Raw genomic sequence first — 14807 nt, 5'->3', positions numbered from 1 at the left:
TATATATATATATATATATATATATATATATATATATATATATATATATATATATATATATATATATATAAGCAAAGCATATAAACACATATACATATACACTGAAAATTTCTTCTTATTTTCATTCGTTGATAACAGTACAGAGTTTACTTGTAATCATGAAAGTTATTTTTTTTAAGAAAAAAAAAGGGGGGGGGGGTCAGTAGAAAAATGCATTCAAATATTTGTAATTAACTAACGTAATTCCTTAGAATTAGCATATAATTACTTTTCATCATAATAATAGATGTTTTTTTTCAAAGTACGTCAAAGATTTTTTGCCAGTGCCTTTCATATTCCATATAATTACAACTTTGTAATAACAAAACCTTTTCTATAAAAATTCTGTCTCTTTATTAGGATATCAATACTTAATTTTGGAACACTTTTATATTTACTAGCAAAAATAAATTGCTTTACAGTAAGTATTATCAACTTTTGTAATTTACAAGAATTCCTGTTCTCGTATTTACCAAAAAGTATTGCTATTTTATCAAAACTACAATGCATCTCAAATTTTTCCAAAACCCATTCTTCAATCCTACACCATAAATCTTTTACTTTGAAAAATTCTACAAACAAGTGGTCAATTGTTTCTATGTCACTTAAACAAAAAGTACAAGCTGGTGAATCAATCAACTTCAATTTAAAAAGATAATAATTTGTTGGAATAATTCTGTGTAATATTTGAAATTGGAGCCAGTGAAATTTGGATTCCTGAGTAACTTTGAAAGGTAGTTCAAATATTTTATTCCAATCTGCTTCATCAAAGAAAACATTATTTTCATTCCATTTTAAAAGAGAACGGATTGGCTCTCTCTTGTTATTTATAAGTATTTTATACATATCTTTACACACCTTATTACTTTTATAAAATATGAAAGTTGAATTTGGAATATTTGGTCCAATAACCTTTAATCTTTTAATGTCTCCTATTCTTGCATACTTCAGTCTTTCTTTTAATATAGCCCTCTTAAGACCATAATATTCAACAAAATTTGTTTTCACTTTTAAGTTAACTAAGGTATGAAAGCTTAAAAAGTTACCATTATTATCAAAAAGGTCATTTGAAAAGACAAAGCCTTTATCAAAATAGCTTTTCCAGAAAAAAGATTTTCTGTTAATCATTATGTGTGGGTTATTCCATATATGTTCTAATAACACATGTTTGTTTTCTTGGTTTATATTTATAAGTCTTACCCAGGAATTAATGACCTCTTTCCAAAAATCATATATTTTTATAATGCTTGTGAAGTCGAAGATTTTGCTGCGCCTTGACTAAATGGTATGTCCTGAAAAATCACTCAAAATTAATACCAATTTACAATATTTTGATATGAAATTTTGAAGACCATATAAGTAAAGATTCTTTTATACTATTTGTGAAATTTTGCCCGATTATGTCGTCAAATATTTCTTCTGTGCAGCAAGTCCGCGTAATTTTTGAACGGCCCTCGTGTATACAGAATTTGAATAAAAATGTTTGAAATGCCAGAGCAATAATAGATAACATTGATAGGCAAAAACCCTCATGTTCAAATTTGTTTTGTTTGTTTTTGTTTTTGCTCCGAACATATTTCATTGTAAATGTTCTACAAAGCATCTTTCTTTACACCTCACTAAGATATTAACAGTAGTGAAGGACAACTTCAAGAGTATTGTTCAACAATATATTCGAGAAGTGGTGTAAATCATTTGTTGATACTCAAAAATTCCAAGGATCTCTTGGAACATTTAAAATCAATTTTTTTTCCCCAAAATCAACAACATAAAAATTAACGACTTTTCATATTTATATACAACTATTCCCCACGATGAATTAAAGTCAAGGCTTTCTGATTTCATTGACAGCTGTTTTTCAATAAAAATGAAACTCACAAAATTACTTATCTTGTCATTGGTCATTTGCGAAATTATTTTGTCAAAAATCATTCTTACTGTACAAACAAGTACTCTGAAGTTGATATAAAAAAGATGCTCGAGTTTTTGATTGACAAAACCTATGTGGTTTTTGGAGACCAGGTCTTTCAATAATCTATAGGAATTCCCATGGGTACCCATTGCGTCCCTTTATTAGCAGACCTATTTTTGTATTCATATGAAGCAGAATTTGTTCAAAAACGTTCACATGAAAAGAAGAAAACACTTCCTGTGGCCTTCAACTCGATTTGTAGATATATCGACGACGTATTGTCATTTAACTATAGTTATTTCCATTCTTATGTCGACCCGATATATCCCGGTGAGCTTGAAATAAAAGATATCACAGAGTCTGACACGAACATTTGTTTCATATTTGGATATTTAACTAGGAAAAGACGTTAATGGTAATCTAACAACAAAAGCTTTATGATAAACGTGATGACTTTAACTTTTCAATCGGCAACTTCCCTTACTTATGTAGTAATATACATATCTCACTTGCAAACGGAGTTTATATCTCTCAGTTGATTCGATACTGAAGAACGAATGAACAATTTCTAAAACGAGGTAAGTTATTGATAAACAAGTTGATGAAGCATGAATATACAATTTATCATTAAGTCAAATGTTGACCGAATTTTTTCAATCTGTTTGTTAGCCCATAATTTACACACTGAGTTGTCTAAGGATTTTTCCATTTTTCCCCGAACATGACAAGGAGCACATGGCGGTTGTGACCGATCGGCAGGGGATGTTCACTCCACCATGGCATCTGACCCACTTCTGACGTTTTGGAGGTCGGTATTTGCTCGGCTCCTATTTTCTAATGTTCAATGGGCTTTTGACCTCAAATATTGTTCGTTATCTTCACATATTTCATTGTATAATTGATACAAAAGAATTGGTTACGAGTTCTAACAAGTTCTACAACTTAGAAAAACGTTTTCCTGTAGTATATACAATAATTATAATTACTAATTTAGTGATTATTAAACAAATTATTTATTGTTGTGAAAATGTAAAGTTATACATGATAAATATATACAAATTTGTCGAAAGTGGGATATATACCTGGTGTTTGGATTTAAACTAGTTATGTTTACATAATACAATCATGGGGTAAATTGTTGAACATTTTCCCTTTATGATAGCAAGGCCACATTAGTCATACTGATATTCAGAATTCCCATGCAGTGTAGATTAAAAGTTTGATTATGCCATGACCCCTTGGGTATAGAGTGGACCCACACTTTTTCATAGGAACGTAGAAGGAAATGTTATAGAAAAACAACCTTTTTGAGAGCAGCAATAGCGATGGTGACACAGGTGAGCATAATTTAAACCATTATGCCTGTTATTATTTTTTAAAGAAAAAAATAAAATATTTTTCCTACCTACCTACCCATTGTTAAAAATCTGGGTCGGAAAAGGGGAAACAATTTTTTTTTCTTAATTTTGGCCTAATATACTAGAATCTTTAATTATATGGTCATCAAAATTCCATATCAAATGGTTGTGAATTAGTATCAATTTTGGATGATTTAACAGGACATATCACGTAGTCACGGTGCATTAAAATCCTCGACGTCACATGCATTATAAAAAAATTGCGATCTTTCATTTTCTCAACATTTTCCCTCAAAGTTCGATCCTGTAAAATTTTGGGTTACCTTACTGGTATGCTGTGATGTACTGCTGCTGCACCATCAACGTCCTAAGCCGAGCCATCCTCAGTGTGTATTTCGACCCCCTAGCTCGGTACACTCTCAGGATGGGGGGTCCAAAGTGATGATCAGACACTGCACGCTGGTGGTGGGTATCCAGTTACTAGTCTCTCTCTTTTTCCAAACCCAGCATGATGATCTTTCTGCTGCTTGGGCCATCTATTGGATTGCTGCTCTCCTGCATCTCCCTGTCACCCCTTGTCCAGAGATCATACCTCCAAACTGACTGAGTAAAGAATCCTCTACATCCAACCTCTACTGGATAGTTCCAGGTCTGCCATCCTTTCTGCCAGCAATGTGTCATATTTTACATACCATATCAGGCTTGAGATTAGTGGGAATTATCTATGGGATAAACACTCAGCATAAACATCCATATTCATTTTCTTGTCAAGCTCAGAATCTTTAAATCTAGTATAGCATATTACTTTTTTACCCCAAATCCTGAAATATTGGTGTGACGTTGAAACTCTCAATCACGTTCTTATCAGTCCAGATAAAGTTTTCGTCGATGATCTTCTTTCCGTCCCCCACCGTATTGCCTTTAACAGTGGTCTTACTGTTTAAAATTCGAATTTGCTATTTGTCAACAAATGTCGGGAACCCTTGTTTACTATGTTTTATCAAGCATATTTTGGGTCTGTGTTGGCGTTTTCTCGAGCATTACGCATTATTTGATTAAAAGTGTGATGCTCCGTCAATTCATGAGACGTCATTTTTGCATGTGTTTTCAGAGAACCGCATTGGAGAAAATTCACTATATTTATGTTAGTATTTTAAATATTTCGTCAGAAATCTAAATACATAATAATAGAACAAAAAAAAGATTGTTTTGAGAAAATTGTTGCATAATATTGGAATCGATATTTTGGATTCCGCACTTTTTTTTTGTACTCCATACATCACCATCGGCGAAATGAAAACAGCAATAATGTTTGGAGAAATAAATCAAAATTCAAATATTTACCAAACATTTATTGGAATCTTTCAGAAATATGTTTGTGTGATATTTCATAACTTTTTGACGTCAGTAAGAGTGAATAATAGCTGAGTTAATTGTTGTGTCATGCATGTATAAAACAATCGATAGTTTTATAATAATACTTAGGAAAAAGATTTACATGCAATTTGTTTTATCATACCTCGAATGTACTTTTCTTCTGCAATATATTTTTATTTTGTGCTAAAAAGGTTCATTTGTAATCCTTTAAAATTAATATTCACCCCTAAAATGTTCCACAAGCTTTTCTAAAAATTTGAGGTTAAAAGCCAATCAATTCTGTCAAAATAACTCTCACGAATTTTTTTTTTTTAATTATTTGTTTTCATTCTCATAAAAGAGAAAAAAATCTTCATTTTTTTTTTAAATTTTGAACGGTTTTGCTAGTAGTCATTTAGAATGTGAAACCATAGTGAATTTCGAATTTAGAATTTTATAAGCCAGTTTATTTTTAAGTTTAAATCACATATTAATGATTATAGATTTATTAGTGAAGATATATTTTGTCTCAAATAACAGTTAGGATATCTAATTTATAACTTTGTTAACGCTTTTTATTTTTTTTTACGATTAAAAGAAAAGCATGTTTCAATTATCATTTGATATATATGGTTCATATTTCCTTATTCAAGAAGGATATGGAAATAACGAACAGTATTCAATATCAACCAAAAGATTTTTCCTAAAATTCAATACAAGGCAAACTTTTTGAAATGATGGGAAAAATGACTATTTTAGCAAAAAAACACGTTTTATATATATAAAAAAATATCAGGAAGCAATATAAATTCAAGTTCCACTTCCATATCAGTCCCAGTTTTCACTAACAAGGAAATTCAACATCAGAAAAAATGTGGTCCAAATGTGTACTTCCTTAAAAAATGAAAAAAATGAAATAAAGTTAAATACATTCTCTGTATGTATTTTTTTGTTTTTGCTTGAAAAGCAGGGCTTATACAGTAATGCGGGTGTTCGTCCGTCTGTACGTCCGTCCGTCCTTTACGCTTAAGGGTACCCATCTCTTATCCACAGCTCCACGTATACCACTGAATGAAATTTAATGAGACTTTCACAGAATATTTGTTACACAATTGCCATTGAGCACCTCCTATTTTACTTTTTGATCGAACATATTTTTCGGGTTTTCCATAGCACAACATGTTCAATGCCATTTTTAAAAATAATATTGAGGGTACCCATCTCTTTTCCATAAACATTATAATCAAATTGGAGGCGGGGTATAATTTTGTGAGCTCAATGCTCACAGCTCTTCAATACCTGTACTTCTCATTTTGAACTAAGGAAGACTTTGCATTATAGACATAACCGGTTAAGAGGCGGTGATTATAAACACATGCCACTAAATATCCCTCTTTATCGCCCATGTATATAGTTGTACATGTAAGACTCCAAAGTCCGATGGTGACGCCAAAGTCCGATGGTCTCGCCAAACCCCGACGGTCTGCGCCAAACCCCGATGGCTCGCTGTCTTTACGGACGCCAAAGTCCGATGGTCACGCGAAAGTCCGATGGCTCGTTTCCTATGAGACGCGCGACGCTAAAGTGCGATGGTCCGACACGCCAAAGTCCGATGGTGCGGAGAAACAATCAACCTTTATGACGTCACAATAGTCCGACGTCATGACGTTGTCCTGCATTCAAAATCCATTGATTCAGTATTCGTCTCATATACATTTTTACTGATATTGCTTATTGTTTTCGCCTACCAGAGCTATTAGGGCTAGTCCTTGTAGACTATTCGACTGATGAGGGTTAGTTCTTGAACACCAATGTGTTTCACCGAGAGATTTTATGGTTAGTCCTCTCACACTATTGGACTAACTTGGGTTAGTCCTGCATCCATTCAAGATATCTAGCTTATAGTTTTAACACATTTTTCGACTGATAAGTGTTAGTCTCGCACCTATATCTAAAAGATTATATTAGGGTTAATCTTAGCATTTAATATTTATCTGTATTTTATTTTAAACAAATCGGGCTTGGCATGGCGCGGCATTGCATTTTTGCGCAGCAGTACTATGACGTCATAAACGTAAATTGTTTTCTGCACCATCGGACTTTGGCGTGTCAAACCATCGGGGTTTGGCGCAGACCATCGGACTTTGGAGTCCCATCGCACTTTGGAGTCCTACATATATAGTGTAGATAGTAAATACGATAGATATACATAACATCGTAATATTTTAATGGTATATCGTATAATTGCGTAGACTTTAAAGAATTAAAAAAAAACTTATCTAATTGAAATAAAAATTTATAGTTCTGCAGCAAGATAAATACGCGCAATGGATCGTTTTCCATGCATAGAGGATTTCATAATTAACGGATACCAAATTAGGATCATCTTGTGATTAGCGTTGTAATCAACGTTTGTCGCAGATCCAAGAAACCGCGCTTGTGTTGGTGTAACAATAAATGTTTGAATTCTTGACAAGAGAAGCCAGGTTAATTAAATGTTAAACCATTAAACTATTTATGAAAAAAAATAACACTTCTCTTCGATCTTATTCTATTTTTTCTTGAGTATCCTTTATTCATATAAAAGTAATTCATAACAGTTGTAAATAAAATGTTGTGTACGAGTTGGCATCTGATTCGTGTACGAGTTGGCTTCTGATTCGTGTACGAGTTGACTTCTGATTTGTGTACGAGTCGACTTTTTGTGTACGACTCGGTTTGTGTACGAGTCGGTTTGTGTACGAGTTGACTGTAAATCTCGCTACTGCCAGCTAATAACATATAAGATATTTGATTAATTAATTGTAGGTGTGTAAAATTTGTAAAGGATTGTAAATGAGGTTAAAATAAATGAATTACAGCCATGAAAGGAAAATTTAAAACAACAGTATGCATTTTGTTTGTTTGTTGTTTAACGTCCTTTAGAAAATGTTTCACTCATATGGAGATTCCATATGAAACCCTTGGTATTTTTGTAAAATAAAAAAAAACAAGCAAGTTTGGTTGAAAAGTTACGAAATATTCTATAAATTAAGCCCCTTCTCCTTTACATATAATGTTAACCGAGCTTCACTTTGAATATGCAGGAGGTTATTTGGAACATCTCTGTACTTTATAGATGATAAAAAGGAATCGCTGAATGTTCCTAATAGATGTGTGAAAGATATGGAGATTACGAACAGTATTCAATATCAAAGTTCATAAAACAATACAAAATCGAATCAATGCAGAGCAAAAACGGACCTCCAAAACATCAGAGGTGGGATCAGGTGCCATGGAGGAATAAGCATATCCTGCCGACAGTTCATACCCGTCGTGTGCTCCTTGTCATGATCGGGAAATAACTGGAAAATCCGTCGTCAATTCAGTGTATAAATAATGGACTAACAATAAGTATGTAAAAAAACGTCAGTCATTGTATCAGTTCATCAAACTGACGAACCTTTTTGCAGGGAATTGTTCTTTTTTAAGGTGATTTTCAGGGAATCAGCAAAATATATAGATTTACTTTTATTTAGTGCAAATTCCGTAGAGGTATCAGTAGATGTTTATTTATATCAATGAATTGGAGTTTTGACTGCAAAGAAATAGCAAGTATTTAAATAATGAAAGGTTGTCAATTATAATGAATCGTGTTCAATGTAACATTCATTCAAAGATAGAACAGACAATTGGTACTTTCTTTTCTGTGTCCACAATAGCATTTATTAAGCGATTGTTGACACACTAATTTATGAAAAGCCTGAACAAATTAGGCACTGTTGTATTTGAAGATTATTTAAACTAATTTATGTGCAATCAACGAATAGATATTATTTAATTGTAAAAAATGAAGATAGCCAACAGTTATCAGGCTCTAGGGGAATAATACAGGGGGGCATATGAATTTCACCAGATTTTGGGGAAGATTTAATCCCCCCCCCCAAAAAAAAAAAAAAAACTATAGAAGTATTGTCAATTAGAATTATTAGGCATCTTTATCAAATCAACTTCATAGTACTTGCATGTAGAATTAGAATTTTTTGAAACAAACTAATTTTACAGATGAACAATGACTATATGGAGTTGATTTTTTTTCGTGAGGAATAGTTGTTTGGTTTTATAATGTTTTGAAATGCCATTATGTTTGAAATCTTTAAGTATGAATACTAGGATATGTATGTATGAACATAAGGTACATGTATACTAGGGAAACCATTTTATAATAGAAGCACATTGAGTAGAATTCTGAAGTATAAGTTTGAAACACCTACGTTTATATCTTTTAAAAGAAGAAATAGTTAATCATGATTTATGATCAAAATATTTTGAAATTATTTTTCAGGCCTATTTTGATGGTGACTTACATCTTTTGAAAGAAAATAGAAAGGGGAAAATAACAAACGTTGTTTAAAAAAAATCATACAAATAACAAAATTAGTGAAAAGGAAAAAAAAATATAAAGACCCAGGAAACTCCTGAGTTGAGATCTCCTTACGACCGGTCACGCCTTCATTGAACAGGTAGATGGAATATTCCATAGTCTACTTTAGTATATAATTGATTGATTGATTAATGTTTCTCTCGAGAATTTTTCACTCATATGGAGACGCCAGCTCTTGCCGGTGGTGAGCTGCAAATTTTGACCTATGCTCGGCACTAAGAGCCATTGAGCAATGAGGGATATTTACGTGCCAATAGCTACTGCGACACGGGACCTCGATTTATACGGGCTCATCCGAAGAACCGGTCTCCACGTCCCGCAGTGGAATTCGAACTCGTGATTTAATGATCAACTCCTAACTTCGGGACTCTAGAGCAGACGCTCTAACCACTGCGCCACGAGGGCTATCAACATTAGAATCAATATTAATACATGACAAAGCAATTAGTATTAATTATTTAACATTTTTTCTACTTTGGCAAAGACTTTGTAAAAGTCAATTTCATATTTTGAGGGTTGCATTTTCAACTTTCTAAATGAATTCCAAGCTTTTTTGATAAATAACAACAAATAAACGATTTGGTTTTCTTGACAACATTACCGTTACCTCTATTCATGAGCAATGATTTTTTTCAATAATTGTCATTGAGTTTTTCTAAAAAAAATATTCACTGTAGCTTTTCCCCGCATTTGATAATTATCCTGATTAATTCTAACTTCTATTTTATTTTTCACTGTTACCTTTGTTTTCATTAGTTCCGTTTTCTCTCATATATCCATAACAACGATTTTTTCATTAAGTAAATTTTTATTTCGGGTATTTAAAATTTTTATTTAAAAATAAGATTCAAAGATATAAAACGGTAATATTTTATTATTCTTGATGTTTTTAGCATGAAATAAGGTGATCAAACAGTACCAATTATTTTTTAAATGTTTTAATAAAATGTTTTAGCTTAACCTATAAAAAGCATTTTTAATATTTATTCCAATGGAAGGAAATATCTCGAGAGTTTAGAGAGATATCGCTTAATGCCCCATCATCCAAAAAAAAAAACATTTCAGGAAGCACATTCCACTTCCACATCACAATACGACTTTTTTTTACTAAAAAGGAAATTCAATTTGAAAAAAATATAAACCTTGAGCGTTAATGTATTATATACATTCATTTTTTTTTATTGACTATAATCTTCTTTTAAAATATATCAATAAAGTGGTTCATTTTTTAACCTTGAAATCGCATACCTCTTTTCAAATAGTACAGATTTTAACTTTTTAAGTACACATATTTAACTTAAAAACAAACTTCATATTATTTCTGAAGTCAATCTGGCAATGAATAACAAAAGATGACTGATGCTTACAGGCGAAATAATTTTTCAACTGTATCTTTTTCTTCTAATGGACATCTGTATATTCCAGTACCTTGTGAATAATTTTGTTTTTAAACATAATTGACAAAGCCTATTGATGCTAGATATAAGAGAATGCTCACCAAGATGAGATTTGTCTAACCACTTATTGAAAAAGACCTCAAAGAATTTGCAAAATCTGTTCCTCTAATGATATTGAGCATGAATTTCAATTTGAATTAAAATGACTATTTTATGTAAGTCTTAGAAGTATGTATATTAAGAAATACTATTATGTTAAACCAAGTGTATTTAAACAAATTTAATGTGTAGTCAAAAGGGGAAAGATGTATCTAATTTTAAAATTTATAAACAAGGTATATAAATTCCTAAAAAATATAATTTTTAATTATTATTTATTATATATGCCCTTGTGTTATATATCCTTCAGTTAGAAAATTCTTCATTCTGTATGCTTATATTCTGTATAAAATCTTATGAGCCTTTGACTTAAAGAATTAAGAAGCTTAACTGAACGGTTAAAAAATTTTGATTACAAAGTTACCAATCTATTTGACGAATGAAACATATGGAGATAATGAACAGTATTCAAGATCAAAAGTCCATAAAACAATACAAAGCAGAGCAAACACGGACCTCCAAAACATCAGAGGTGGGACCAGGTGCCATGGATGAATGAACATCCCCTGAAGTAATGAATAAGCAAGTATATCGTTAATTGATCATGATTCTCACGTGCGTTTTGATAAACTGACTTTGAAAACTTTGGCGATTTTAAATTTGATAAAGTATAGATATCTTTTTTTTAGTTTTGAGATTCCAAATCTGATCTAAAATAATACTGAATATTCAGTATCTAAAAATTTCATCCTTGAGATAAATTATTTTTACTCATTTTATTTATCTTATTTATAACAAGATATAAAAAAAACAACGAGAAGATAACAAAGTGCATTCAAGTTATATGTTCATTCATACAATTCAAACTAGCAGCAGAACGAACAAAACCCTCTACAACATTAGAGGTGCAGGGATCAGGTGCCATGGAGAAGTAAGCATCCACTGCCGGCCTGTCAACCCTGCTTAAGTTCCTTGTCATGATTGGAAAACAATGTAAAAACGGAAGAATCCAAAGACATTCCAGTCTAGATAGTGGCATAACAATTAGCTGGAAAACGTCAGTCATTATTTGACATTTTATTTAAGAAATAGATAATAAGTTTATAAACTTCAATGGGAATTGAAGCCGAATTGAGGTCGGCCTTCACAGGATTTGATCACGTACCGACCCACTTCAATTCCCATTGAAGTTTATAAACTTGTTATTTATTACTTATATATCATTTGAGATTGTCAATTAAATATTTAATTAAATATATTCGGATATACATGGTGCACTAACCGGTCGCCGTGGTACGCAAGGTGTAAATCGGCTTGAAAGGCTATTTCGCTTCGAATTTATCAGGCTAAGAATTCTATTTCGAAGGGGATATTTTATTAAAGGCTACTTGTGATCAATAAAAGTGAACAGATTGTTGTTTAGGGATATTTTGTTTGTGAAAATTGAAAATCAATGCTGAAAAGGCACAAGAAACACGTCGGAAGATTGATATAAAAAGTTGGAGGAATTTCGGTCGCCTGAAAGGGGTGAATGGATCCGATGAATGGAGACACTTGTCTGAGCCAGTTAATTTGCAATCATATAGGTCTATTTAATTTTATGAAAAAGACTCGATCTACGATTTCAGTAACTAAAGACATATTTATGATGTAAACTCGGAGACACTGGCGAAGTACGACAGCGCCGATCGAGGTGTTTGTCAGCTGTTCGTGGCGTGATTGCAATGCTTGATATTTTCCATTAGATTTACATTTTTATCGTACGTGGAATTTAGTGAAAAATTATAGTTTTAGCTTATATCATGAAGATTTACCTTAAGGTCTACCAAAAATAAGGATAAAACGTTAGAAAATATGCAGCAGACAAAAGTGACATAAGACTTGTAAAAAAGGCTAGTTTCTGTCGGTACATGTATATTCTCTCTGAACACAGGTTAAATCGATCCCCAAAAAATGTATGAAGTACGTGTTTACTAAAATGTAAATAAAACTGTTTTTTCTTGCTTATTTTGTTCATTTTCTAGACATGAAAAGCAAGTCCCTAGAGCAAGTCATTTTATATTTATGTACCGGAATATATTATTGCGCCGTGTGATTCGGCCATGTATTGACCTTTGCCCTTTGACAAACTTCATACAGAATTGAAGATATTTTTTATCTGTGTGTTTATATCATGGAAAGATACCACAAATGTATATATTGACAATTTAGGTCATGGTATCGACTAAAGAGCTTGCGATAGATTGATTCTATTGAAGGACATAAACCCCATATTAAGGTAATAAGAGTGTATTGCTACCCGAATAAGGGAGTTGACGATTACTAAGTTTATCGTAAAGCTTTGTTGTTAGGTTATCGTCTTTTTCTAGTAAAATATCCAGATATAAAGCAGTTGTTTCAGACCCTATGGATACTTTTACTTCAAGCTTCAAACTCACTGCGATATTTGTAACTTTTTTATTGAATACATCTGTCTTTAATGTAAAAGAGCCAGGATTTTTATTTATCGCGGGAAATGTTAAAATTAATTCGGTGTATCTTTTTAAATAATTGTACAGTGTAATTATGGTGCAATTTTTTTTGTCCAATATTTTTTGCATAATATACTAGTAATTATTTGTATTTTCTTTCTACGTAAATTTAGTTTGTTTTCATATTCTTCAGAGAGATGTTTGCCACTGACTATGAAAAGATCCCGGAGAGCTACATTATGAGACTAAAAGGAAAGTATTAGTTCTTTATCAAAGTGAGGAGGAGGACATTAATATTTTGTGTTGTAGCTTGAATAAAGATTCATAACCTGACCTTTGTAGGCTCGCGGGTGTTTCTGGAGTGAACCGAGTAATAAACGAGCTAATTTAATAGGTCTTCATTTTGTTTTTGTTTTTGTTCCTCATGTACATGCACAATGTTGTATCATGGTTTGAGCGAAATAAACTGATTGATTGATTGATTGATTGATTACAGAGATTGGGCATATGAACACTGGATTTAGTCCTTTTGAATACATATATATGATACATAATATGTTGCATTTTTTAAAACTTAGATTTCAAGGATTAGGGATCAGAATTTTTAATGTCATTTTTTTAAATTAATTTTTTCTTTATCTGGTTCTTAGTTGCGTTGGTTATATAAATTACTATATTTTTCATTTTGGATCTTAAAATTTTTTTTAACCTGTTTCTTTTTACAAAGTGGAGGAAGTAGTTGAGTGATTTTTATACCGTATTACTTATTGACAAAGAATAATTTTTCAAACGTAACCCTCCTACATACTAGTGATAGCGTTAAGACATATTTTTTTATTTATTGTAATGTTACCCTATCTTTGCAGGGCTGAAAAAATAAGTCATTTATGTTCCTCTCCACGGAAATTGTTAGTAAAAGGCGAAAGATTTAATCGTGGATTGAAGAGAAACCAGAGTACTGTAATTAGAGTACCATTATGCACATAAACTATTTTCAATTAATTTTATTTTGCTTTATAATATTTCGGTTTAATCATATTTAGGTCTTAATTTTAATTTAATTTAATTAAAAATTAAATTTTTTTATAAGCACTAGATTAACATGCTTGAGGTTTTAATTATCGTTGAATTATTCTTAGGAAGACAAACAATGTCTTTCATATACGAATTATTATATGTACGAGGGTTGTCCGTAAATTTCGTGGACAACATTGATAATTACTGACAAACATTGATCAAATATATGAAACTATCATTTTCATTAAATTAATGTTTCATTTTATACATAAGCAAAATTTAAACAAAAACGCAGCACAAATAGTTATATTTTAATCAGAAACAAAAAAGACACACACTCATACCGGAGCACTCCTTGACGTTAATTTAGTCGAAAAAGTCGCCTTTCACTCTTTTAATATTTATTTATTAATTTTTGAGCTTTGTATTGTAAAGAAAAAAGTATTTTACAGTTCACATTCGTTCATTAATACCAGGTTATAAGTATCTATATATAAGTGTTTACATGTACATATATGAGAACATAGCGTTCATGTACATGTACATGTGCAGTTGTAGCAAATTCATAGTTTACATGTTTTAATGCAGAGCGCTATTTTGTTAACATTTATTTAGATTTCTTCACAGGAAATTATTTTTCTTGAACTATATATATAGTTCATCATGTTAAATTTATTGTTACAGTCGATTTCTTTGACCCTTTCTTTCGGCCTGTCTTCTACATGTATTGTTTTC

At 31.5% G+C, this 14807-nt stretch overlaps 1 pseudogene; it reads right to left on the bottom strand.

The window, feature by feature from the left end:
- Positions 1–13906: 13906 nt before the first annotated feature.
- LOC134240831 (U5 spliceosomal RNA) lies at positions 13907–14014 on the bottom strand (annotated as a pseudogene).
- Between the last annotated feature and the right edge of the window lie 793 nt (positions 14015–14807).

This window comes from Saccostrea cucullata, unplaced genomic scaffold (genome assembly GCF_032062105.1).
Source record: "Saccostrea cucullata isolate Sc308-1 unplaced genomic scaffold, CSIRO_AGI_Scuc_v1 ctg2951, whole genome shotgun sequence".
NCBI classification, from domain to species: Eukaryota; Metazoa; Mollusca; class Bivalvia; order Ostreida; family Ostreidae; genus Saccostrea; species Saccostrea cuccullata.
This window is presented reverse-complemented; position numbering and strand designations above follow the sequence as displayed.